General features: G+C 47.0%; 1 protein-coding gene across 9 annotated transcripts in view; it reads left to right on the top strand.

Moving 5' to 3' along the window:
- LOC105181704 (neurotrimin) overlaps positions 1 to 27,489 on the top strand; it is a 182,910-nt gene that overhangs the window by 107,989 nt on the left and 47,432 nt on the right. The gene's annotated exons all lie outside the window — the stretch shown is intronic.

Raw genomic sequence — 27,489 nt, 5'->3', positions numbered from 1 at the left:
GGGGCCGAACCGGTTATCGGCGCCGGTACCGGTTTTCAACAAGCTCGGAGAGCCCTCGGATCAGTTGTACTCGGTGAAACGCGTGTCCCCGATGCGCTTTTAACGACGGAACATCATCTGGATTACGCGCACATTCTTATTCTCATTAAAATTAACGGATCGTTGAATATGCACAGGATGTGCGTTCACGTTCTTATATGCACATACGAGAGAGACGCGGAAAGAGAGAGAGAGAGAGAGAGAGAGAGAGAGAGAGAGAGGGGGGGGGGGGTAAGCGTAATTTTTAAATTCGAAATTTGTTTTCGCTGTTATTGTTGTTACATCAGTCGCGTTTACTAATTGAACGCTGGATAAAACATTCATTTATCAGAAATTACCTGTACTTTATGCACGGAGAAACAGAAGAGTCGAGCTGAATCATGCTCAATTAATCATGCTTATTTGAAATAATATAGGTCACCGCGTCTTCCGAGCGTTGCGCGCACGTAGCCGTCCTATATTTTCACAAATAAAACGTCGTTATATTAACAATAATTATGTGTACACATATTCACACACACACACACACACGCACACACACATACACACATGTCAATGTTCGTATATCCACGTTCTGTTTCGTTCCGGTTATTTAACGCTTGCCAATCTTCGATTACAAAGCTCCGTATTTTTTCTCGTGCCATTATTCGGAGAAAGAAGAATGCAAATAGATACGTTTATACACTGTTAACTTCAATATTGAGCATTTATATCCAACATTTAACTGCGCGTATCGCCGCCCTCGTTTCCGCATACTAAATAAAATCATCGGACAGTTCCTCCACTTTGGTTCCTCGATAAAAAAGAAGAAGAAAGAAGAACGGACGCACAATCTCCTCGTGAGTGAACGAATAATTATGCGGATAATTATCCGCATAATTATGCGGAAAAGTTGTGTCCACGGATTCGTTCATTATTCCAGAATTACGTCACCGTGAACATATATCCGTTGCGTGTGCTCATTGATCCGGGGGAGAGGTCGTTAACTGCGAGCATAGTGCACGTGGAAACCGCAACTTGACAACCGATTAGAGCGCTACAGCGACGGCGAAGACGACGGTGGCGACGGCGAAGATGACGGCGACTCAAGGAGCGAGAGACGACTTTACAGGCATACTCGACGATAATTGGGGGTTGGCCCGCGAAGTCGTCTTGGAGGGTGGGCCTCGTTTGATGTGGTAGCTTTGCCGCGGATGTATCTGCGATGTGTCTCCGCGCTCGCGTTCGCTCGGCTTGAGAACGAGCGATACCGGCGGACGGATTGCGCGAGCGGACAAGTAGTCATCGTGACATCGCCAAGGCGATATCGCTCTTTCTCCCTCTCCCTCTTCCTTCCCCTCTCTCTCTCTCTCTCTCTCTTGTCTAACTTTCCAGCATTCGTAGGACCCACTGAGGAAGAAGTAGTTACGGACAAAGAGCCACGAGTACGGCCGCGCGTCTTCCTCGCCTTGTCGAGCCGCTGCGCGCTTCTGCTCACTATTTCGAGAGAGAGAGAGAGAGAGAGAGAGAGAGAGAGAGAGAGAGTTCCGCGTATCCCCATCCTCGCCCACCTCCCGTTATCAATACTTAATGCAAAGAGAGACGCGACATCGACTAATGAACTCTCTCGTTCCCACCTCCCACCGTCGAAGTCCATTGTCTTTCGCGCGAACGCCCCCGCGCGCTCTGCATGAACCGGCTGCACCGCGCCGGGCGCATTCACAACGGTGCGACGACGGCGGCTGCGGACGCGGCTACGCGGGGAAAGAGGACACGCTTTAACGGCCAGGAATTCGGATTCTCATAATAACGGGGATCTCTATCGGATTTATGCTAATGCCCCGGCTGCCTGGCTGCGCACTACCTTGCCAATCCTTTCTGTTCTATTATCGCGCGAATAACATGGATGGCCGCCGCGCGATGCATTCGGAAAATGAATATCGAATTATGATGTCGTCGAACGGTCGGATTTTCATATCTTTTGCCCGGACTCCGCAGCTATTAACCCTCTCTCCGCACAGTAACCGGAACTTTCGGATACAGTCCTCTTGGAGCGTTTATCGCGGATACCGTGAGATTTCACCCGACACGTTCGTCGATTCTGCTCGACGTGGCAAATGTGACGTGCGTGGCAAATGAGACGCAACAGTTACGGTATTTCATGCTTTATCATTGAGCTTACATCTGCCTTATTCGAGCCCGGACAGAGTCCCTCTCGATTTATTCGGGAGACCTCTCGGCTCTCTTGCTTTAAAAGCGATTACTGCGACCACAACGCGCAACGCGAGATGAGAATGCGTTGTCAGGCGGAATTATTTCGCATCCTGCACTCCTGCCGTGCGATTGCCGAATTAGTACGCCGTGTGCTTCATCCTTCGTCGGGTGAGCCGCCCGCCGCGCCCGCGCCGGCGAGATCGCTAACTTTTGATTCTGTTTTCTTTGGACTTTACGCGCGGCGGCGTGACGTCAGAAGCGGGCGAACTTCGGCCGGCCGCACAACTTTCTCCGTAACTACGCGAGATTGACCGATGAAAAAGATATCGGAACGAAGCGACAAATTGATCGCGCTCGCTCGCTCGAAACGAAGTGACCTCCGCGCCGCAGACTATTATTTCTGGAGCACTCGCTTATAACTGCTTCCCTTCGACTTGCCTTTTAACTGGAATGCATCGCGTCCGACGGTCGTGTCGATCAATCCGTAGCGCACAATTTATTTAGCGCTTGTAGCATATATATATATATCAACCGATATGGCGACTTCAATAATTGGAGACCGATTCGCCGGTTTGATTTCATCTCACTCCGATAATGAATTGAAAGTGTCAAACCGTTATCGATCCACACGTGAAACTTGGCGATAGATGATATCGCGCTAAAATCACTGAAATAAGACTCGTTACTTGATAATGGTTGATCGCGATTTGCAAAGAGCTCATGTAGTCACATAATATTGTGTTTAATTCTTTATTCTTCATCTTTCACATTTTGTACAAAAGTATTATTTGAAACCTAAAGCTAAATCGAGATTATATATATTAAAACGTTAAGAGCATACAGTGGAACAAACGTGAACAATTATAGACACTTGACATTTTCGAAAATAGGTAAGGAGGAAGGAAAATTTCTCTTTCTCTCTCTCTCTCTCTCTCTCTCTCTCTCTCTCTCTCTCTCCCTTTCTCTCTCTTTCTCTTTTTTTCTTTCTCTCTCTCTTTCCCGATACTCTCGAGAACGAACTGATTGTTATCGTCGACGAAAGGCGGATTCACGGAAGTCGCTTCAGATAATATCTTTCTCTCTCTCTCTCTCTCTCTCTCTCTCTTTCTCTCTCCGTTCATAACACGGCCAGGAAGGAAATTATCAGAGTTCGCAAACGCAATCGTAGCCAGTAGCTCCCAACTCGTTGCCGGCCGCGCTGTTGTGTGTCGCCAAAACATTATAACTGCACAATGTCGTGCCGCTCGCGGCTTGCGGACGTGCCGCTGCGAGGTAGAACGGAGTACCAGATTGCGCTAATTAATGCTAATTGCCCGAACTAATAAATAACCGCATGAATAAACATATTCGCCGACCATTGCTGGCGAGGGGGGAAACGGAGAGGACGCAGGGCAGAGATACTATGTGATACGTGGGGCGAGAATAAGAGGGTGGACGTGAGTGAAAGCGAGAGGCGCGAGGAATGGTCCGGGGGAGAGGGCTGAGGTGGAGAGAGGATGCGAGGAACTGGGGACGGGGGTGTATATAACGTGAGCGCGCGAGGGGATGCTACGAGGTGTGCAGGCGCAAGCTACGCGACGCGGCTGCATTCGCAGCGGCGCGGCGCGGCGCGCCGGTGTACGCTCTGAAATATTCATCGATTTCGGTAGCGGCAATTACGCCCCGCAAAACGAAGCCGCGCCGGTGTATGCCCCTCGCCACCGTGGAAATTTATCTGTATGAACAAGCGAGAATGCGGCCCGAGCATGAGCGAGCGAGAGCGCGCGGATGCGCACGAGAGCCGTTATAGCGCACGCGAATTCCGCCGAGAGATGCGCCGCGCTCGTTGTCCTCGATCGTCGTGGCAGCACACACGTTTCATGCCGCGTGTAAAAAGGACAAAAAGAAGAGAGAGAGAGAGAGAGAGAGAGAGAAAGGAGGAGGAAAAAAGATCTCTGAAAGATCGTCAGCCGCTCGGCGTGTCCTAGATCGCCGCACACTTTCCCTCGTCTGCAAACTTTGCGACTAAAATGAAGTAAATTTCTCGTCCACCGCGACGTCGCGGCTAATAGCCTTCGAGGCTTCGTCAATCTAAAATCTCATTTGCCCTTCCTTTTTTCGTGTTCTTCAATCCGTGCTAATCTTATGAATTTCCACGATATATACTTTATTAAACTTGATTTTAAATTCGACTCGATCGAGTGTCGTTATACCGAAGTTCTCCACTATCTGTATTCTCATTGTTTAAATTAGATTTATTCTGTCCGACCGGGAATCTTTATTTCCCGCTTCTCTCCTTCCTTCCTCGAGATGAGTTTGATTTTGAATTAATCGCGGACAATTATCTCTCCGAATGATTTTCCGTAGTATCTGGTAATCGAAGAACATCAGGGAAGGAGAGAAAGAGAGATGGGATAATGTATTTACGTACAACAAAAATACCGCAAATATAGGAGTATCTAGGTGCAATGAGTGGAATAATTTGGGCCAACATGAGCGAGTGCCAGGAAAACGATTTCGGTAATGCCGCACACAGACCGCGTAATCGATATTTCATTATATCGCACCCGACTGACCTCCCGTCGAAGTGGAAGAAAATTTAACCCGTTCCCAGGCTTAAATTACTTCCGGACATGAACCGCGTTCCAAGCAATGTTAGCGGGAATGGCTCGCATTATAGGCGAAGAAATTCATGTGATGTAGGTCGTGCAGTTAGTTGATACTTCGTTGATACTTATTCGGTCAGAAAATTACTTGTACTTCAGAAAAAGAAAAAGAAAAGAATGAAACGGCCGATTAAGTTTGATCGCAAACACTAAATCATCATTATCGTGCGCTTATTACGTGCGATATTACGTAGTATATAGTTATCTAAGATAATATCAGTCAGTTAAAAATTATTCTACATTCGTATTATGTTCAAAATTTGTGCAAATTTATAAAATTGTGCGAACGAAAGCAGGGGAAAATTTAAAATTAGCTTCCGCGGTGAAATGATTATTATATTCGCGATTGTAATAATTTTTACAAACGCTGATACTTTGCAAAACATGTTTTAACTAAATTTTGCGTTTTGATTTACTTATGATTAATACATAATATATGTACATAATATGTGTACATTTACGCATTTGTGCATTGCTAAAACTTACAATCTCTGTAAAAAGAATTCACAATTTGCAGGGAATAATTTACGAGAGAATAGATTTATTACGCCGTCGAGAGTAGCTTCGATGAAGCGAGTTGTGTATTTTTCGTTTTTTCCCCTTTTTAAAGCCTATTGTCGCAGAGATCGAAGAACATTCTGACCAATATTCGCTCTGCGACTCATACTTCTGATATTCAAGCATATTCAGCGAATTGTGCGCGCACGATGCCACTGCGAAACATTATCGCATATTAATAGACATACTTTTATTATAATCTCCGTTTAATCGATATTTTACGTCCGGATATTATTCGAGACTCTTCTCACTCCTCGCGATGTCCCGCATAATAGATAAATTTTCTGCTCAGTTATTACATTTCCTGTCTCTCTCTCTCTGTCTCTCTTCCTTTTGTTTTTTGCACAATATTTAATAATTTAATAATAGATTAATCATTACTGCGAAGTGCTTTTCATATTTATGACAAAGGTTCCAATTGAATGTCCAAATCGGACTTGTATACGATGGATTAAATTGCAGACAAATATAACAATATATACGATGTCCTGACGTGTACGATGATATTTGGAATTGAACAGCGGATATAATTGATAAAAATGTGACATTATTGATTGAAGCATTACTAAAATTCTACATCGCTCGAAAAATATATTGGTGAAAAAGGGCGTTAAGAAATTTCCGAGACTATATATGTCGTAAAATTATGGATGTTTTCTAAAATCCTATTTTCCTCTTGCGTATACTTCATGTAAAACGAAGAAAGCGGATTTTCGGTGACATGACTGACATGTCACATTGCAAGAATAAGTATAGTATAGAGTCGACAAGAAGAATAATCTATATGAATTCTTGAATTTTTACTACATGTGGTGACATGAATATATCTTCATTTCTAAAGAAAATAAATGACACAAGTAACGAGAGAAAGAGAGAGAGAGAGAGAGAGAGATTCTAACAAAGAATAAGAAAATTATTCATGAAGCTGTATGAGTATCGCTTATAAATAAGCGGTATATAAAATTTCCATCGATAAATAACGTGTCACAAATCAAGAAAATTCAGGCCAAATTGAATCGATCGGAGTGAAATAATTTTTACCGTTGATTATTCACGTTAATTGTATGTGATGTGCCATTGTATTACATATTTAATTTCCGCTGCTGTTTGAATGTGTGCATTCGTAATTTTGGATACACATTGTTAATACATTATATTCATTCTGTGCAATATGTTGCTGATTGTACAAGAGTCTTGAAAGGAGTACATCAGGAGTATATCCCTTCGCGTTGCTCGAGTTACTGTCTCTTTACTCACTGTTCTCTTTACTCACAGTTCTACTGACGCAAAAATTTCGAAGTAGAAAAGAAATATGAATTGTGGTCGGTGCGAATGCGCTTAAAAATGAGCTATTTAATTATGATAAAGCGTTTAAGTACTAAACGTTTTGCATACGTCAACAGTAATAACGGGGTTAGCGGACGTTCCCGAAGGTTTCCTCGGCTGTACGAGTAATAAATCCCCTTCAGCACGATCATGTAAAGCTAGCCAACATTTTACTTAAAAAATATGAGATTTATATTTATGAATGGATATGCAAGAAATTTGGCATGAAAATTCATGACAAAAGCGCTGAACGTGAGCTGCGTTATACGCAAGTTCCCATTCTGGTGTACCGACTTCACGTACGGCGCAATATTCAGCGTATAAAGGTTGATAATAATAGTACTTCCCTTGTTGTAATACTTCATTTTGAGCACGTTGTTACGTGGATATTTCCATCCGACAAAAATTTCACACACTCCCACGCAAGCTAATGGAAATTTTCGTTCGCGGGAGAATCTTTTTCCGAACATGCGTGGAAGAATCGCATGAAGAAGCGACCAAATCACGCGTATTTCACATCATTTTACCGATCCGCAGCAAGAGCTTCGATTACGCGTGCGACAAAAGTGAAGAAAGCGCCTGTCGATCTGTCCGGATGAGCGCGGAAGGATCGAACGGAGAGAAATGCCGACGACGACGACGACGGTGTCCATAGAGATCGCGCTGGATTCCGCTCCAATTGCGCATCCGTCCCTTAATATCGAACGTGCTCCTACCTCCGGAACCTCCAGAGCCCTTCGAACCCCGGCGCGTTATAATTTGCGAGTTTTACGCCCGCGTTTCGTCGTCGGTGTGGGCGCGGCGTGATACGTGCTGTAAACAAACACGTGCATCGATTGCGAAGGTAAAATTCACGGTAACGGTATCGCGTGGGCGTGCACACGTAATATACACACAGTAAGGATAATGCTAACGCACTAATATAATAACGATTTGCATGAATAACGATTACAACCGACACGGTAATTAACTCCATTAGCCGTGCATCATAGAATGAGCGCGCAGCGCTTTATGCGCCGGCTCATGTACAGCCGATGAACGCAAGAGTACAGTTTCAGCCTTTGTTCACGCGGCCGCGCCGAGTCACGTCGATTATTGTAATACTTATTGCAGCCGGGCGTAACCGGACCGGACCGCGCTTGCGCAACAACAAAGCGGAATCCTATTATTACTTCGGAGGCTTTTAACACATCCCGCGGAGCGAGAGCCCTCGAAAGGGAGCTTATCCCGCTTATGAAGTAACACCGGGACTTGTCTCTGAAGGAATATTTGAAATCGCGCTGCAAATCGCGTAACACACACCGGCGTAAAGTTCACTCCCGGCGCGCCGGCGGACGTTGAATTTTCCGCGATTCCACGTGTTCTAACGTAATGACCGTTGTACCCGCGGCCGGAAGCGGCGGGGCGCGCGTGCGTTCGCAGCGCGGTTCCTCGGTCGACCGAGTTGCATAACCTGCGGGTCTACCGGGAATAATTTTCCCGGCCGCCGCTGTAAGTCTCTGGTCCATATATGAAAAAAGTTAGAACCAATTATAGTTGGAATATTTCACGAGCGTGGATTTACGGCGCGCTTAAAAGCACGGGGCGCAGCGCGATCGTACGCGAGGTCGGAGATGAAAGTAGTTCGCGATGACTTGGTTCTCTCCGCTCCGAAGGCTCGATAATAAAACGGTAATTAGGGAAGAGCGACGACAGCGTTGGTTATGCGTGTAACTTCGGCGGTAACGTTGCCCGGTGTTTACCGCCGCTGCTCGGCCATGTAATATTTATCGGGATTAATTTTTATGGTTATCTCTCTTGTCCCTCCCTCCCTCTCTCTCTCTCTCTCTCTCTCTCTCTCTCTCTCTCTCTCTCTCTCTCTCTCTCTCTTTCTCGCAGAATTACACATCGTATCACACTGCTATGATGCAAAATGTCTCTGTGAGATTTAACATTTAAATGCGAGCAAGTAGGTAGGAGGTGTGAATTTTTATGAAAAGCACACGGGATATAAAATTATATTCGCTCAGCAAATTAAATTTTTAAGAGCAGAGCAATACAGGAATTTGTGGAGATATTAATAAAAAAATCCAAAAATCTCTCTCTCTCTCTCTCTCTCTCTTTCTTCCTCGTTGCAATACTTGATCCTTCCAACCCTTGTAATCCTTTTATTTTACGCGTGTACAGAGAATCGGTCTTGGTACAAAGATGCAGATAGGAATGTGGATGCGAACATTGTAGCGGATGTTCGGATGAAATGTAAAGTTATTTCGTAAGTGTGAGAGCATCGCATTAAAATTTAGATTTTAATGGAGCAATATTTAAATAGCATCGTAATATATGTTTTGTCGTAATATATATACACGGTAATGTCGTGCGATACATTAGTCACTTTGGATGGTGTAGTCTACAGCGATACGCACAATGAAGAATTACTTGAAGATCTATAGAGGGAGAACGAATACGTGAGAAACTGCTCACGAAAATAATCACGAATTTCTATCTCGCAAACAACACAGACGTCAAGCGCAATGGAATTCTCGTTGAAGAAGAATCGCTTCAACAAATCGCTCTGCAAGATTAACCCATTAACACGCCTTGCCGCATCACACGAAGCGATTTAACTGACTTACTACCGAAAAATGCCGTCGAAAAATGTGCGTTCTTTTTTCGTGAAATTGCACCGCGTCGTTAATGAGTTTCATTCGCCAGGTGCGAAATCGCTTCTCGCGGCCGAAACCCATCATGGGACGCATTATTCGTGTCCTGCGAGCCGCTTTCACGCCGTGCGGCCGGCCTACTTTGTCAAGCGCGTGAAAAGTGCAGCAAATCAGGGAAATAAAGCGCTTGTCGGCACGCGCTCATGTACATAGAGGTGGGCAGTAAAAATGCTTTCGGGATATAAACGTAACCGTGGTGTCCCCTTAGGATTTACCCGCAAAACTGCTGTATACACAGCTCTAAAATGGATTCTGCTGTCGCAATTTTCGCTCAGGAATTTCCGTCGTCCCGTCCGCTCGGTTGTGCAACTTTACGACACGCGTGTAACCGGCTTATGCGTCGGCTGTGACACCTCTTTTATTTCTCCTCTTTATATATATATATATATATATATATAAAATATACATACACACAGACAACGTAAAATACGCATATATATATATATATATATATGTATTATATATACTGTATGACGGCCGATGCCTTGAAAAGATCGACCGCCTCCTAAACCGCTGCGTCTCGGCGTTTCTTCGCCGTGATAGTTCGTTATCTTTATGACGCTAAGCGTACAGGATATCGCATTCCTTTCTGGCTGTTCGTAAAATCTGATATCAGAGAGAAGCTGAACCAATTAAGGCGTCCTCGATCGCGCGAATGCGAGCGGACGGGGGTCTACCCGGTTGGACCCCGGTGAGACCGGGAAGGAGCGCGAATCTATCTCCTTAAATCATCTTCGACGTAACTTCGGGGACGCGCACCGACGATACGTCAAGATAAGGCGCTCGTTCCGAAGAGCACGAAATTCGAGGCCGGATTCCCCCGGGTGTCGTGAAACTGTTTGTTTTAGCGTTCGTAATTGAAATAGATCGCGGCGGATAAGACGGGTGTTTAACGTGTAATATTTAGACACTAACTAACGTGCGCTCGTGCGCGCTCGAACTCGAACCGACCCACTGGTAATTATACCCCGCGCAGAGTCAGGAACGCGATGATTTAACGGTAAAATTAGCGGCCTATCTTTTCGATATTAAACTTGTTTTGCGAATGTACGCAAAAGTGAGTCGTCGCGCAATAATATAATACATCTCGTGTTGAATGAATATCTTTCGCGCACGCTGCGCTGCGCACGCGTTGCGCTGAATACGCGATGGACGCTGGATTAAATAATCATAAACGTGAAGTTACATATTAAATGGCGACGGAAGCGGAGGAGCCTTCGCGAGCAGATGCATTCGGATAAATTGACGATCGCTAGTTGACAAAGTTCGCGAGGGAAAAACGCGAGGTGCAAGAGAAGTAGATGTGGCAATGAATCACGCCCGGCACATTTCATTAAGCTTTCAGTAGGTTGTCCAAACACGGGCTGCCGCTATGTTTCAGTTATAGTTAAACGTACGCGTTATTAAACGGGCGAATCTAAACGGAGGCTAATGACGGATAAAAACATAAGCGTCATACGGGACGCCGTTTACGGACGCCCGCCCGCCGAGAGGGCTGACATTTTCCATCGCGATAAGCATATCTCTCTCTCTCGTCGTTCAGCAACACGCGCTGCGGGTGGCACGAAGGCGACGAGCCCTGAACTCGGAGAGAGGAGGTTCGACTTAGAAGGGTAAACCGAGCGCGACAACGAGTATACACGGCACCCTGCGCCGCAGCGGGGTGACGCTCCACTTCGTAATTCTTCGTTTACGACTGCCAGCTTTTGCGTCTATACTCCGACTCGGCGACGAGGCGTCGCGCGCCGGCAAACAGGGCTTACGAGCGAGGGAGAAGAGAGAAGAAGGTAGGACAGAGAGGTCGCGAGAGATCAAGACTGCGATAGACAAGGACGATAGAAAAGAGAGGAGAGAGCCAGCCCGCAGGAGCGGCTGGAAGGCGATGTTCGTTCCAAGTGGCGGAGGGGAGATTCCAGGATGGCAAGACCACTGGCATTAATCCAGAATAGGTAAGAGCTGGAATATACTAGGTACCGCGCACTAGGAGAGGCGGTGATATCAAGAGAGAGAGAGAGAGAGAGGGGGGAGAGAGAGAGAGAGAGAGAGAGAGAGAGTGAGTGAGAGGGAGAAAATGTACACGAGAGAAAGAACAGGAAAGAGATGAAAGGACGGGGACGGAGAGGAAGGAAGGAAGAAAGGAAGGAAGGAAGGAAGGATAATGCGTCCACGATAAAACTAAGCCGGCTAACACCACGGATAAAAAGACCCCAACGGACGCTTGGCAGTGTCACCAAATTGCTCGAATATTTTGCGCCCCTAAAACGAGGGAGAATAGAGGGCGGATAGGTGGAGGATAGCGGGATCCGCTTGACCACAGCCGGGATTCCCTGATAAACTTCCGGTTTAAGGAATACGTTTACCGTGTTATTCCTGGTGGAACCGCTAGGGACTTTGTCCGGCTGGGACGAGAAATCGGGAAGCGGATAAAATTTACCAGCTTTAATTTGCCTAACGACGCGAACAAAATTCTTACGAGAGATTTCATGCATACGTCGCGCACCGGCTCGTGACCAAAAAAGAAAGAAGAAAGGAGAAATAATCGATCGAGCGAGTTCCTCTCAATTTGAGAATTTGATACACCGAATGCACGTTATCGCGGCGGAGACCGGGCGTTTTGCCCGATTAAATCGCGCCCTAGAATCGCGACTGCTGCCGCGAACGCCACTCGAGAATTGCTCATTTGCAATTCCCTTCTTGACAAAAGTTTAGTCGAGTGTCACTTTTACGCCGTTCTTCGCTGATCGTAAGTGTGCAATTTTGTATATTTTCGCAAGTGTGCCTCGTGCAAATCAAGTTCCGCTCGAGAGTGGAGCGCGCTCGAAACTAAATGGAGAAGAAACTGAATGGAAAAGAGGAATTAAACGGATGAGAAGATATTTGTTTTCTTGTTTTTTTTTCTTCTTTATCCGCTTGTATCTCCTGAGAGTTTAATTCGCTCGGATCGTTTAACTTGGAATCGCTTATAATTAGAAAACTATCGATCAACTTAGATTTGTCGCACAGTGTCGGCGACCAGAGAGGGGAAAGAGCGAGTATTTCCGGACGATGGACGTGTATATAATTTCGAACTCAAAGGTGGACGAAGTTAAAACTCACAAGTTTTCCATCTAACTAACGGCACTCAACTTTTCTCGTAACTCCGCGTTTTCATGCGGCGAGTGAAAGCAGGACCACCACCACCACCAGTACCCCTGGCGCGACGTGAGTCCCCGCTTTTTCCGCCTGATTAAAAATTTACACTTTGCGGAGGGAACTTTCTATCGCGTTTTAACGATCGATCGTACTTGCCGATTCTCTCGCTGGGGTGCACCACGGCCGTCGTCACCAATTATCACTATTTCTGCCCCTCTCTCTCTCTCTCTCTCTCTCTCTCTCTCTCTCTCTCTCTCTCTCTCTCTCTCTCGGGCCTGCGATGACAATCTGTCGACGATTCGCACACCAGAGAACGAGATAACGAATCGACGATAGAGCTGAGAACCGTTTGTTCAAAGTTATCGATATAATTCGATCAATGGGCATATTGACGATAAACGAGATATTTCAATGGCGTATACTCGGAAGATTCAGACGGCCCGCCTGAAATTGCTGGCAAGTCCGCTTCAATCGGTCACCAACGGTGCGGAATATCACCAATTGGTGGAAATTGCTCGGCGCCCAGCCCCTTATGGTCAATCGGCGATCGGTATTTATCTGCAGTACGATCACCATCGTGAGCCGGTCCAAGCAGGAGTGCAATGTATGATCGGCGCAAGAAGCCCCTATTTGCCCGATATTCCCGCTCCAACTGGTTGTAATTAGTCTGCTCCGGCGATACCGGGATGGGCGGCTTGGCACCACCGGATGTACACTCAGGATGTTATAAAGTCGTTGTCGGCTCACGGGTTAAGGGTTAATTACACGCTGCCGCGTGTAACGCGCCTTGGGCCACGTTAAACTTTGGACACCATTGATTTGTGGCGTTACTAACCCTCTCCATGATATATATATACATATATGAATATGTGTGTGTATACATACATGTATACACACATACATATGTATATAAGTAAACGTATGCACGTGTGCGGCCAGATATACATATATACATATATATATATATGTATATATATATATATATATATAGCTAAATGTGCCCGCTCTAGATACAAGCGTCTACGTGTACTGTCGGCCAATCTTAGAGAGAGAGAGAGAGAGAGAGGCTGAGATCGTATTGGTGATCAAGGAAATTCCTTGTTCGCCGGTAACCCAACGAAACTCGAAAACGGATTTGTCCTTACGACCTGCGGCTGGCAGTCTCGATGCAAACTTCGCAACGCCGCGCTGCGCACGTAGCATCAAACATTCGCCCCGCAAGTATCTTGGAGCGAGTTTATTCCGTGCCTTAGGGCTACTCTCGTATACATCGGTCGTAGGACTGTCGCGCGCGTGAGAAGCGTAACACGCTTCGGAATCAACAGTTTCTAACGCGATGAAATGTCACCGAATATGGCGAATATTCGTATGCATATATGCGTATTTTTGTCGGGAGCTTACAAGCGCGAATTTCACGCCGTCGCCGTCGCCGTCGCCGAGGGTCTCGCGGAAACGCGGCTGCGGTCACAAGAGCGGCTTTGCGCGGTGGCTTCGATGTCAGTAATAAGATCCTCGTATCCGAGGCTAATGGTACGAGGGATCGCTAAGAGAGAACGATAAACGAGAAACTTCTCTCAACACGGCGCATAGCGCGGTGCTTGAATTTCGTTAGAATTTTGTCCCGAGGACAGGGAATGCACCTTGAATAATTCTCTACGAGAGCTGCGAAGACGCGGTTAATAGGCTGCAAATACCGTGTTTGGGCAACAACGAAGGTGGAACGCCCAGGCTAACGTTTTCCAAGCAGTAACGTCTAATTTCGTTGAATCCACATGGAATAGCTTGCGCGTTCTTGTATCTCATAGGGACTAAAGAGCTTCGCGAGGTTTCCCCTCGCGGGAGACGCGGATAAATAGAAAGTACGTAGGTAGACCCGCGAAAGACGCGAGTGCGGCTGAAGCGGGGTATTACGGATCGCGTGCAGAATTCCGCGCGCTGGCATAATCGCGCGCGCAGTCCCTCGAGCGACTTAGGAAAATGTTATAGAAGAAGGAACAAGAAAAAAAAATGAGAGGAAGCGTTATCCTAGGGAAGTCCCACGTCATGTTCAAGGAAAATCCTTTATCCGTCGGAACCAGGCTCGGGTACATATTTGTTCTTTCTGACTCGCTCTACCGCTCGCTCTCCGAACTCGCGTTTGGCAACCTCGAGTCTGGCAAACTTCATTTCGGGCCCGTACGACACACTCGCTCATACTTATCGAACTATATATCTCTCTCGTCGCTCGTCGCTCGCCGCTTTCTTTTCCCGCTCGTTCCCGCAGCACGCGCGCTCCGCTCGCGCACGCTGCGCTCGTCTCTTTTCAGCCAGCCCAGTCGTTTATGTTTCCATCCCTTTCGCCGCAAAGCGAAACCGTTGCTTCGTCTAGCATGCTAGTGGCGGAGTCCCTATTACCAACGCCGTCGTCGCACTCTCGAGAAGGGAATTCCAATGCATAAGTACATTCGTGCGAAACGCGCTCTGCGTGCACTCTCCGTCCTCGAACTCATACCCGCTCCCGCCGGTTCACCCTTCTCATCCCCTTCTTGCCTCCTCAGCCCTTCGTTACGTTTTTCGGTCTTGTTTTCGTCCCTTCATCCGATTTTCTCTCTCTCTCTCTCTCTCTCTCTCTCTCTCTCTCTCTCTCTCTCTCTCTCTCTCTCTTTCTATCTTTCTTCCCTTCCACGCCCGTTTCCGTCCTTATGACCATCCGTACTTTTTTCCAATTTCCGGAATAAGGAGGCTTTCACTCCTTCCTTCAGCACCCCCGTCGATGGGCATCGCGCGCAAGTCTCTTTCTTTCTCTCCGTCGACGTCTCTGTTCCGTACGAGTTCGGACGGTTCGAAGGAAGCGAGGAGTTTTAATCAACGAGAGACCTACGATGCTGCATGGATCCCGTAAAACTGAGCTGGTAAAGAGAAGTCTTCTAGTTAAAACCAGAGGCGGATTTATGTTCGACTACCGCGAGTAAAGACCGTGACATTTTGCCGCGAGAGAAATGCTATTTGTTCGCTGATAACGGTAATCTTCAAACAGTTACAATGCTGGAAGAAATCGCGGGGATCTATGCTTCGTACGAAGTTTATTCGTAAATCCAAAACATCTCGCATTTTATTGACCGCGGGGAAATTCTTATGGCTGTTTCCAAATTAAAAACGAGGCAATTGTGATATCGACGCGGTGAAAGTCAAAGCACTTGTGTTTAGATAAACGCAATCGCGCGTATTATAGAAATATATTATTATACCGTGTACGATGCTTCCTGTATATTTCCCAAATGATATTAATGGCTCTTTAATAGTATACTTAACGTAAACTTAGAAAATACCACTGCGATAAACGAGATCGCCTGTCTGCGCATTTATCATGTGCACAAATGATAATACTTGACTTACGAAACGCGCGCGAGTCTTTTTGATATCGGAACTCCCTGAATTCACAGTCATCTTTATTTGACGGTGCAGTTCGTTGACCGTGTCGACGTGGCTAAATTGAAAATGTTCGACGGAAACAGGCTCACCTCGAACGAGGAGTCTGCGAAATTGGACGGAAAGCGTATAAGGAATCGTACGCGTGCGTGTCGCGAAAGAAGAACGAGGCAGCGTCGACTTCGAGTGAAAGAAGCTCAAAGTGGAAAGCTGCGAGTTTTAATCAACGGTGCGCGCACACCGGTCCCGTAAAACGAAGCCGTATTGCGAAGCAAAGTCCCAAGCGACGGCGTCTTCATCCTCTAAACTGCACCTCTTTACTGCTCGAAATTTACTCGCCCCGGATGCTCTCTCCGTTTGACGGAAGAAATGTGGTAGTTTCGTCGAGCGAGAGATCGTCGCGTTTTACGGAAAATCGAGCGAACGTGCGTAGCCGGTTTGACAAAGAGAGAGAGAGAGAGAGAGAGAGAGAGAGAGAGAGAGAGAGAGAGAGAGAGAGAGAGAGAGAGGGAGGCAGGAAGGGTGAGAGGGGAGAGAGGGAAAAAGAATGTTAGGTCCGATGACCCAAGTGGAACAAAGGAAACCGACGAAATGGATTTGTATATTCGCTGTCCGACAGAAGAATCGGCTGGTACGCGCGAGAGAGGAAAGCGACACACGGGGACGCGCCCCAGGAGGGCGCGCAGGCTCGGACGCGGGCACAAGCGGAGGCGAAAGGCCACGACGAGGGGATAGAAAACAAGTGGGTGCGCGATAGTGCAATCTTCCGGTGGTGTCGCGTTTTCCGGCCGGGCGATTCCACGCTGAGCTCGGCTCCCCGCTTCCACCGATCCTCAATTCCCTCGTCCTCCCTCGTTTTCATCCCCCGCCTGGTTTCCCGCCTCGCTGCGTCTCTCTCCCACCGGTCCCGATGCAAGGTACCCTCTTGTCTCCCATCTCCCTCCCTCCCTCCCTCCCTCTCTCTCTCTCTCCCCCCTCCCTCCGCTTCTCTTCTTGCCACCCTCTCCGCCTCTTCCGTTCGTCCTGAAAGCAACTAGGTAGCGGCGCACCTAGGGAAAGCCTCGTCAGCGGGTGTGCTCTCCCTTTAACGGTTTTCCACCGCAAACCCATAGAAACCTCGCGTATCTCACCCTTCGGTTGGACATTCGCTGCCTCTTTGTCTCGCACGCTGTCCGTCGCGAGTTACCACTTTACCTCGTTCTCATCTCTGCCGATGTTGAATCTCCGCGGGCTGCTTGGACTCCAAATAGACTACGGTTTATTGTGAGTCTGCCATGATAAAAACGATATACCTCACGGCAATTCGTCGTTGATTCCACCGTTGTGCTGGGTTATTCCCTGCTCTCAATGACCCGCATCCTCGAGGGGTCGAAACAATACGATAGTCATTTAGTCGTAAGCAAGCAAAGCCCTGTGCGTTACGACTTGCATTATTCCTTGGTGAATTGAATGACTTCAAGGGAAAGAGAGAGAGAGAGAGAGAGAGAGAGAGAGAGAGAGAGAGACACATTGTTTAAAATTCACAGATGAAACGTGTATCAAGTTTCGATTGAATAAAGTTCGAGTTTTAACGAACAATACTCACATCGTGAGTAGGGGAGAGAAGGGGAGAAAAACGTCGTAAAATAAGTAAAAAAATTTTCGATACAATTCAGAGATAATGTCACAAATAAAATGTGTATCAGCGACTGTAATGTATATAATTTTGCGATCCAGCCGCAAACTTTCTGTTTTATGCATCGTTATTTTCAAACTTCGAGCATCGGAGTAAATGCAGTTCTACGAGGTGTGAGCTAACGCGTCGTTACGACACGGGAGATACCACTTTTTCCTCGAGTTCTCGCGTTCGCATAACCGGATATATACTTAGCAGCGGGTATAAGACTAAGAGAAAGCGAGAGAGAAACAGAAAGGGGGAGAAATGTTCGTTTCGTTTTTTGCACTTACACTCATGCGGGTTATGGCTTGGTGGAGGAAGCTGCGGTGAAATTCGTTAGATTTTGCGACGTGAGCAACTCTCGAGAATGCACTTGCAACTCGACGTTCCGGCATCGTAATACCGTAAAAAATTTCCCTCCCTAGCTCTCGCTCTCTCATTCTCGTTGCCTTGTTAGTTGATATATTTATAACGTTCTAAAATCTCTTGCGTGCTTCTAGGCTATAAAGCTAGGCTATAATGCTTGAACGTAAAACAATTAGCATACGTCTGTGCACGTGTGAATTTCTTAATTGCGAAAATACATGTAATTTGTGAGAGAAATATGTACACGTTATATTAATATATATCTTAATGTACATTATTCTTTTTATATCCAAAATACACTTTTAATATAATATAAACTCTTTGTGTACAAATATAATATATTTGCTTCCTTTCTTTCTTTCTTTTGTTCTGCAGAGACACATATGCGGTGATATTTTGAATTTCACAACATAAGATACAAGATTACCCGTTATATGAAACTTTCAAGTCGCTTTATGCACACTATTAAAAGAATTGATATTATTTATAATTTCGCTACTTAATTAATATAGAATTTCTTGTTCTACGATCTCTCTTACTCTACACATCTCCCACGATCTTGTACAATTATGTACAATTTCGAACATTCTATATCCACCTTGCAAATGCACATTATCAGCATGATAATTTGTCACGCGTCTCTCTCGTCTTCGCGAAAGTTGCACGCCAGCCGCCGTGCGACGCATGACCGAGGGAGAAACACGGGAAATCCTGATTATCAATTCTACGAAATTATGCCAAATTGAAATCAAGCTTCGGAGTAACCGATTCAGCCGCGCAATCGTGCGCTCTCGGCGAGTACGTTGCACGTACGCGCACACGAGCGTTCTTTCGTACATATGCGTATGTCATATGGCAGGATCAATATCCGGGTGATATCACGCACGTCATATCGAAATGAAATTGTGAACGAGGACGGATTGCCGAATTCGGATTTTACGTTACAATAGATTGATAATGAAACCATCGAACATTTGCCGATCGAGGCGTACGTGCAATTCCGCTCGTGACTGGCGCAATATTCAAAAATTTTAAGCGAAAAATTCGAGTTGAAATGTTCCGGTATTAATTACAACAGGCAAAAATACGATTAAATATCGCAACGTGAAATTCTTTCCGGGCGCCTACTATTTGAGATGAAGCTATAATTGGACCGTAATCCCTGCAGATTGATATATTATTGAAGCGACGCACAATGGATTTTTACAAATCGGAACGTAACCACTTTACTAATCGTAAGATGAATGAAAAAAATAACTCAATCAAGTGCCGTTTTCATCGGGATTATCTCGACAACGTGAACGTTTGCTTGATAAACAAGCGACGGACGCTACAAATCGACGACGTATCGCGTAACTCGATCGGATTTCGCTCGATGCGAATATCTTTCGAAAAATTTCAAATGGAATCAGCGATCTATTCGGAAATGCGAAAAGAGACATTAACGTCGATAAAATCGACGATTCAATAAAAACGACTGAAACCTCGAGCTCGGACGCCGATAAGTCATCTGAATAACGCCGAATTAAAGTGAATTAGTTACGCAAGTGACGAAGAAATCAATTCCCAATGTAATTTACGCGTCGATACAACATGCCGACATTCAGGCGAGCTCATTCCCATTCCGCACGGTTATCCTATAAAGTCATTTCCCCCTCATCTCACCCTCATCTTATCCCACTTATTTCCCTCTAAACTGACAACGGACTACCACTAATCCTGACACACTTCGCGAAATTGCCCTCTCTCGCGAGTCCCTTCTTACGAAACCGCGAGCTATGATTTTGATTGAGCATCTTCCTTCCCTTCCCCAATCCTCTCGCCTCGGGCTTCCTCCTCCGCCTCCTCCCCCCGCGTAGTCGCGAGAGCATTAAATCACTGTGTGGAGAAAGAACAAGTCCGGCGAGGCCCGATGAATTTCGCCTGTCTGCCATGAGAAGTTTTCTCTCTCCCGGTCGGAGAATAATGACCGCGCCCGCTAGCGAAACGAAAAAACTTCCCTCCATCGAAGGGCGGTCGTGTCGCGGCGAGACGTGAGGACGGGGTGAGCTTCGTCAACGCGGAAAAATCGTTTTCCAGGGGGCACAGGCACGAGGATGCGACTGCTGTCCCGGGCCGCCCGCACGTTCGACTGGCGCGTACATACAATTCGCATACGTGACGCGTTCCTCACGAATGAGGTCGGCCTGGAGCGATGCCTATTTACACGCATTTCAGCCGTTTCTGCAATAACGAAATCCGTTTGACGCCGTCGTCTTCCTTATAGAACCGACGACGGAACCATCCCATCGAAACCGGTCTGGCGCGCACGAAGGGGTCCTTTGTGAAACCGCGACTGACCCCGCGGCATCGTCGGTCCTGCGCGCACGTCCGTTTAACAGGATGGAGAAGATGGCACCTCCGGTCTACATGTCGTTCGTGCAATCCGTGCAATCCTCTACCTTTCTTTCAACCCCTTTTCCGTTTCGTCGTCATCGCCGTTGTCGTCGTCGTCGTCGTCGTCGTCGTCGTCGTCGTCGTCATCGTCGACACTCTCGTCGTTTGGACCAACGTGACGCGACGTGTCGCTCCATCCTCTGGTTCGCCCGCGAGTCGACAGGAGTGAGGAAAACACAGAGAGAGAGAGAGAGAGAGAGAGAGGGGGGGGGGGGGGGAGAGGGGGAGAGAGAGAAAGACAAGGAAGGCAGCCGGCGGAAATATTTCGACGAATCCCCGGGTGCATACGGGACGTTCTTTTTCGCGAGAATTTCAACTCGGTCGCCGTGTACTTTGTGGAAACTTGAGAGGCGGGATGGAGAAAACGCTTATACGTGGCGCAACTCCAGGACTCGACGAACCGACGCGCCATAATACGTGACGCGTGAGCAACGGTACGGGTCTCCTGACAGTCGCTACGGAACAAAGTGTCCTTGCGCGACGACGAAGAGCCCAGCCGGCGCACCGGCGAATGTTTGCGTTACGGAGTTTCGTAATTCGAGGATGGTAGGCCGCGAGATGAGGTGGAATATGTGACGCGTTTGCTTTCTTAGGACTTTCAACTGTCGTCCTCGTCGTCGGCTGGAATATATTTTTCGCTCCGTCGCTGCGCGCCACTTGGCATATTACCCAATACAATTTCCTGATACGAGAGCACTCGGATGTACGCTTGTTTCGTTTCATAGGTCCGTTTCATACGTTTGCCGCCTGTAGCGCAAAATGTAAAACGCGATGACGGTGGGACAATTACGGATATGTACCGAATGCAACGGTATTATCGCACTTTATGTTGGAGATTCCACAAGTCCGCGAGCGACTTGAAAACAGTTGGGTTTGAAGCGGAACGTTTGGTGCTGGTGTTGGAAAAGAGGCTTGTTCACTCTCTCATTTCCTTGTAATTCATAAATTTTAGCACTGTGGCATTCTGATTTGAGATAAAATTATCGCTATACTGAAAACGGAGTAAATTTTAAAAAATATGCATACGCGATGGTCTCTCTGATCGGCCTTTTCTTGACAAATCAACTATGAATTTATGAAAAATTCAAATATCGCAGAGAAGCACACTTTAGTTACAAAATATTCGATTTTATGTAATTTTTTATGGAATTTATACGTAATTAATTATAATTACGTAATTAATATAATATACGTAATTAAGTATAATTACGGAAAACATTATTCTTTTTGCTATTTTTATTCAGGGAATATTAATTCCTCTTTCGATGTTTAAACGTTTGTTTCGAACTAGGTCATTTGAGGTGCGGATTTTTCATACACACACACATACACGTGCGCGCGTCTATAGATAACAGATAAAAGTCAAAGTTCAAATGGAAACAGACCGCGTTACTTTGCAATTGACACACCTAAAGCTGCTGATTAGCTGCACAAATTGCACCAATATAATCCTGTTTCGGTTACTCAATTTAACGGCAATAGAGTTAACCATTATATCGAATGAGGATAAGAAATGTATCGTATAAAAAGAATATGGATTTCAATTATATATTTAGAAAAAAAGCTTATATATATACATATATATTTGAAAACTTGAGGATGGTAGCACGACTGCACATTTGTATACAAAACGTTGCCGAAACGTTCTACAACTTTATACTTTCGCAATTACTTCGCCTACTTTTACTCCCTAGCTAATACTAATAAAAATAACACACACTCAAAAACTATATTAATTAATATATGTTACATATGTGTGTTAATATATGTTACGGTTAAATGTGCACGCACGCGCGTGCACGCCTACACTTTGCACAGATACCACATAAGCGGAACGGTTATTACAGCAAATGATTGTTATCGCGGATTACGGCGATATTTCGCTCTCGAAATTAGTCGATAAATAAACCCCTATTGGTCTGAAAAATAATTGAATTCCCCGCAACACAGCGCGGGTCATTTTGTCTGCAAACACGGTAAATCAATATCCAGCGGGTAAATTTAAAACACTATCGGGTTACAATTAACTTGCCGTGGCTCTCTTGCGGAGGGAGGGTTTTAAATCACCGTGTCGGGTTATCGACTATCGACATCTTAGGCTGACACCAGGAATCGTGCGCTCGCTGAAGTACGGTTAGAAAAAAGAACGGAAAGAAAAAAGGAGAAAGGCTACCAACTCATTAGCTCATAGCCCGACTACGAGCCTTCACCTCGCCTCCCTGCCACCCTCCGTGGCAAGGTGAAAAGACAGCCCCCGCACCCTCTTGTCGCATTCCTGGCGGAAGTTGGTAAGGATCGGCAGTGTCGGCCGAATCCCATCTTAATAGAACATCATTCCAGATAAATTGCAAGACGCCGTGCGGCCGCCGAGGTCGCGCTTAAAGGACCGAGGAAATACGTGAGGCGAATTTGGTTACAGAGCTCGAGTACGCGCGCGCGCGCGCGGAGGCTCGAATCGAGTACGAGTCGCGGGGTATCGGTCGCGTAACGAGCCATCGCGAAGCAATCTTTTCCGTCGCTCTCCTCCGCGCTCGAAGGCAATCCTTCGAGTGCGGCCGTAGGCTGCTCTTGAACGACATACCTTATCTGGATTAGAAAATCGAAGGAAAAATCACATCGTGCGCTCGCACGTGCTATCGCCAAGCACGCCGTGTCACGCGGAGGGACCGTTCGATCGATCGATTCTATTTCGTCGGCTGGCAGTACCCGAGTTCGCCTCGGTCGCGTGTTATATTTTTATAAACACGATAAATATTAGCCTTTCCGACAACAAGTAGCTATCGTATCGTTGCGCGCGATGTTATATTCTCGGCCGTGGCTCGGCGATATTAATAATCCGGTCTATCAACCGGGCTCGCACGAAAGCCAAACGAATGTGACCTGGAATCTTATCTATTATTAGCCGTGGCTTCACGTTGTAGCACGTTATTGATGTATCCTAACGAGGTACGAAGATTATATCGATCAAATATCGCGTTCTTTGAGCATCGAGTAAAGCAGCAGATTTCACGCGATGCGATAGACCCCGATCGGAAGGCCCATTACGAGCGGCGCTTGGCGCAAATCTCTTCGCCGCGTTTGAGAAAGAAATCACGGACTGTGGACTCGGGTCTTTCTGGCACGCATGCAAAGCATATGGGCATGTGAACATTATGAAGTTTCGGCGAATGATCGTCGAGCCATTTATCGCCCGATCTCGATCGTGGAATTTACGATATCGCCGAGTAACAATCGCGCTCACGCTCGCAGAATCTCGACGTTCGACTCGGGCAATGTTGATTCACCCGTTGAAGCTACATTTCGCCGGGAATCTAGCCGCCCATCGGCTGCGAGCGAAACGCGTGCACCTGCACACGTCTCTCTCTCTCTCTCTCTCTCTCTCTCTCTCTCTCTCTCTCTCTCTCTCTCTCCTCTCTCTTTCTCTCTCGACTCGGCTACTTTATTAAACAGATCACACGTATGTGCAGCTGCGAAGGGAAAAAATCAATTGCCGTCGAATGTAATTTGCCGAAGCGTATGAAGCGTACAAGAGAGTTAACGCACTTGTACCGCGCTAGTGGACGATTGGGCGAGCGATGCGATACACGATATTGGCATGTCCGCGATGTGAAACCTTAATCGCGTTGAATCCTCATTGCGACGTCCGTTGCGGGACGCGCAACGGCGTTATCGGGGCCAACCCTCGCACGTACCATTTCCCGGTGCGTTTGCCGTCGCCGCCGCCGCCGCCGCCGCCGCCGCCGCCGCCGTCGTCGTCGCCGCGCGCGCCATACCGTCCAGCGGAAAAATTCGGGTCCGGTCGTTAAGCCGCGGTCGCAAATGCATTTAAGCATCCCGCCGTTGTTCAAGATCCCATTGAGCGCCGTGTCAATATAAATGTAAATGTCATTGGGAGCCGTGCGAGCGCATACATTGACGGTCTCTGGAGGACGATTGCTCGCGGAGAATATTGCAGATGCCCGTATGGGACGGCCGCCGCAATTGAATTGCCCTTCGGATTGGAACGTATAGAAATGTGTACGGTCGGCACTTTGTTTCGTGTATCGATCGTTCACGAGCATCGGGGATGCGGGATCCGCAGTGACGCTCCCTCGCAACGCCAAAGAGTGCGCTCCAATTGATCCGTCGTGACCGAATCGAGTCGCGTCGCGTCGCGTCGCGTCGCGTCGCTCTGTACCGGATGGCAACGTACCGTACCGTACTGTACCGTATCGTGCTGTGCTGTGCTGTGCTATTTTACTACGCGCGAGATTTGCAGATCGCGAATTAGCGTACGTCGACGCGTTTCGTTACGATCTCTCGACGGGCGCGACGGTGACGATAACTCGATTCCACCCCGAATTCACACACACACACACACACACACACACACACACACATATACGCTCGAGAAAATAGCCATACGCGTATATAGACCGCATTACAATGATCGGCGTTCGCCATGTTGCGCGCGCGATCAATAAACGCCGAATAATTATGTCCAGCGAATCGCGACGCTTCTCCTTCGCCTCTGGGATTTGTCTCTATCTTTCGTTCTGTCTCTCCCGCTCTCCCTCTCTGTTTGTCGACTCTATCTGTCGCGTGTGATTGTACAGAGACTTACGAATAAGCGATAATGTTATTGCATATTATTCATTCATCCGTTTCATTCGTATTGCATCCGGCGCGATAATAAACTATAAATTTGTAAAACTTAATTTCACAACCCCGCCGTCGACCACAAATCTCCGCGATCGTTCGTTCGCTCACACCCTCCCTCTCTCTCTCTCTCTCTCTCTCTCTCTCTCTCTCTCTCTCTCTCTCTCTCTCTCTCTCTCTCTCTCTCTCTCTCTTTCTCCCTCTCTCTTGATGCGCGATGCGGCGCGATGCGGTTTTTCCCGCACGCTATCAGTAATTAAAAGGGCGAGAATAGAGTAAAATGAAAAATACGGCGCAAGTGGCAGCCGTGAAATATGAAAGCTGCTTGAGCAGCGCTTTTTTCCAGCCGGCCAGCGCTTATCTACAGCTTTATGCGCGTTATTCGATTTTCGTGCGTGCATTGTTCACCGCGAAGCACCGGAAACAAAGCGTTATCTTTAAGCCGAAACAATGTTCCTCTCTCTCAATCTGCGCCATGAAATAACCGGCCGTAGCGATCCGCTGGAATCGCCATCATCGATCACGTGTGTGATGTATGCAGCGATATCGACAGCGAATCCCTTTTTAACACAGACGAATGGTCCTCCGCTGAAACCAGGGACTTTTTGCAGATTTTTGCGCGTACTATTTGTCAGTTGACACACGTACGTCGTGAAATTGAACATGGTGTACGATTTAAATGTATTGATTCGTCCGAATCTCTAGCTGTCGAATCTCTAATGCGATGCTCAGAGATCGGCTGAAGGAATCGGGGCCAAGAAGGGAAATGTCGCGGGGATCGAGGAGAGAGGAGGAGAGATGTATGAATATTTGGAATCCGCTGCTAAGCCCCGAGCTGTTTGCATTTCGTCCCCGAGGGAATGAAGTTAACTACCGCCTGCATTGGTGCACGCGTGCAGATTGTCTTGTCGCAATTAGGCGATATAACTTAGCGCTCGGTCGACAACGAAATCACCCATCGTGCGCTGTTATTGTTAAGGGTTGCGAGCGCGATGATTGCGCATACAAAAGGAGACGTCGTCATGCGGACGTTGCTCATGCGGTCGCGAAGGGGACCTTCCATCACGTTGAGGATAATGAATGTAGCGCTTTTATTCTAACTATTATTAATAATAACGGTTATAAATAAAGCTCGGGTCTCGATATCGGAAAACATGGGATACATGGGTTGCTGCCAAACTGAGCTGCGATGGATAAACCAGATTTTTCGCGTATTTACTAATCCGTCAAAATATGAGTGAGTGGACAAAGCCGCGTTAAATACTGACTTTAATTATTTCGAATAGTATTAACAAAATATCACATTGGAGGTACAGACGGACTCGTGAAATATATATTGCCACTCGGTATTAATATATTATATAATAATACTCGTTCTACACATACACACACACACACACACACACACAAATTTGAAAGCGACACTCGTGACAATGTTAGATTGTTGGAATTAGTGTTTCAAAGTCTGCTGGATTTTGTGCTCGCTCAAACAAACACACACACAAATACACACTACATTCAAAGATTTTCTATGTGGTCATGTCTGGTAATATAATCCATTGCCTTTCTCAGTAGGCGCAGGGAGCGTTAAAGTAGCTGAGAACAATTTAAAACAATAAGAGAGAGAGAGAGAGAGAGAGAGAGAGAGAGAGAGAGAGAGAGAGAGTGAAAGAGAGATAGAGCAAGAAAGATTCAGCGCATACTGACCACTCACAGACCGAATACAGCCCGGCTACTTAACAAAGATATTAATTCATAAATCACTCGGTAAGACCGAAATTATTCCCTTAAGGAGCCGGGTAGTCAAGTTGATTTACTGGTTTCCATGAATCACCCGACGCGGAGCTTCTCGTTAGCAAAAGGAGAAAAAAGGGACGAAAAGGAAACGGTAGGGAAAAAATGAAGAACTCGCGCGCGCGCGCGCGCGCGAGCGTACTCGCGCTGTTCACGCGGCCGACGGAGAATTCGAGACACCAGCGCTCGCGTTTCGTGCGCTCGCGGAAGAATGCCGGGTATTTTCCACCCCGTTCGGGCCGCACCCCGGTGTAAAAAGAATGCGTGATAGCGACCTAGAGTCGGACGTTACGCGAGAAGTTCGTGTTGCAGCGGACCGGTAGACGGTTCAACGGGTGGCATAAGACCGCGCGAGGGTGGGACACGGGAGTGCACGCATCTCGTCGCTATTAACATTTTATCCGACGAGGAAACACTTGCACTCGGCTAGCACACGCCGGCTCTACGCGGCTGTTGCGCGCGTGCTGGTACGTGTTCGGGATAAGAGAGCATGCCGTCGCCCAAGAAATGCCTTCCTTCTCACTACTTCCTCTCTCGTTCGTCTGTCCGCTTGCTCCTCTTTCTCTCTCTCTCTCTCTCTCTCTCTCTCTCTCTCTCT

Source organism: Harpegnathos saltator, unplaced genomic scaffold, assembly GCF_003227715.2.
Source record: "Harpegnathos saltator strain DR-91 unplaced genomic scaffold, Hsal_v8.6 scaffold789, whole genome shotgun sequence".
Classification (NCBI taxonomy): domain Eukaryota; kingdom Metazoa; phylum Arthropoda; class Insecta; order Hymenoptera; family Formicidae; genus Harpegnathos; species Harpegnathos saltator.
The sequence above is the reverse complement of the archived record's forward strand: the minus strand, read 5'-3'. Positions and strand labels throughout refer to the sequence as shown.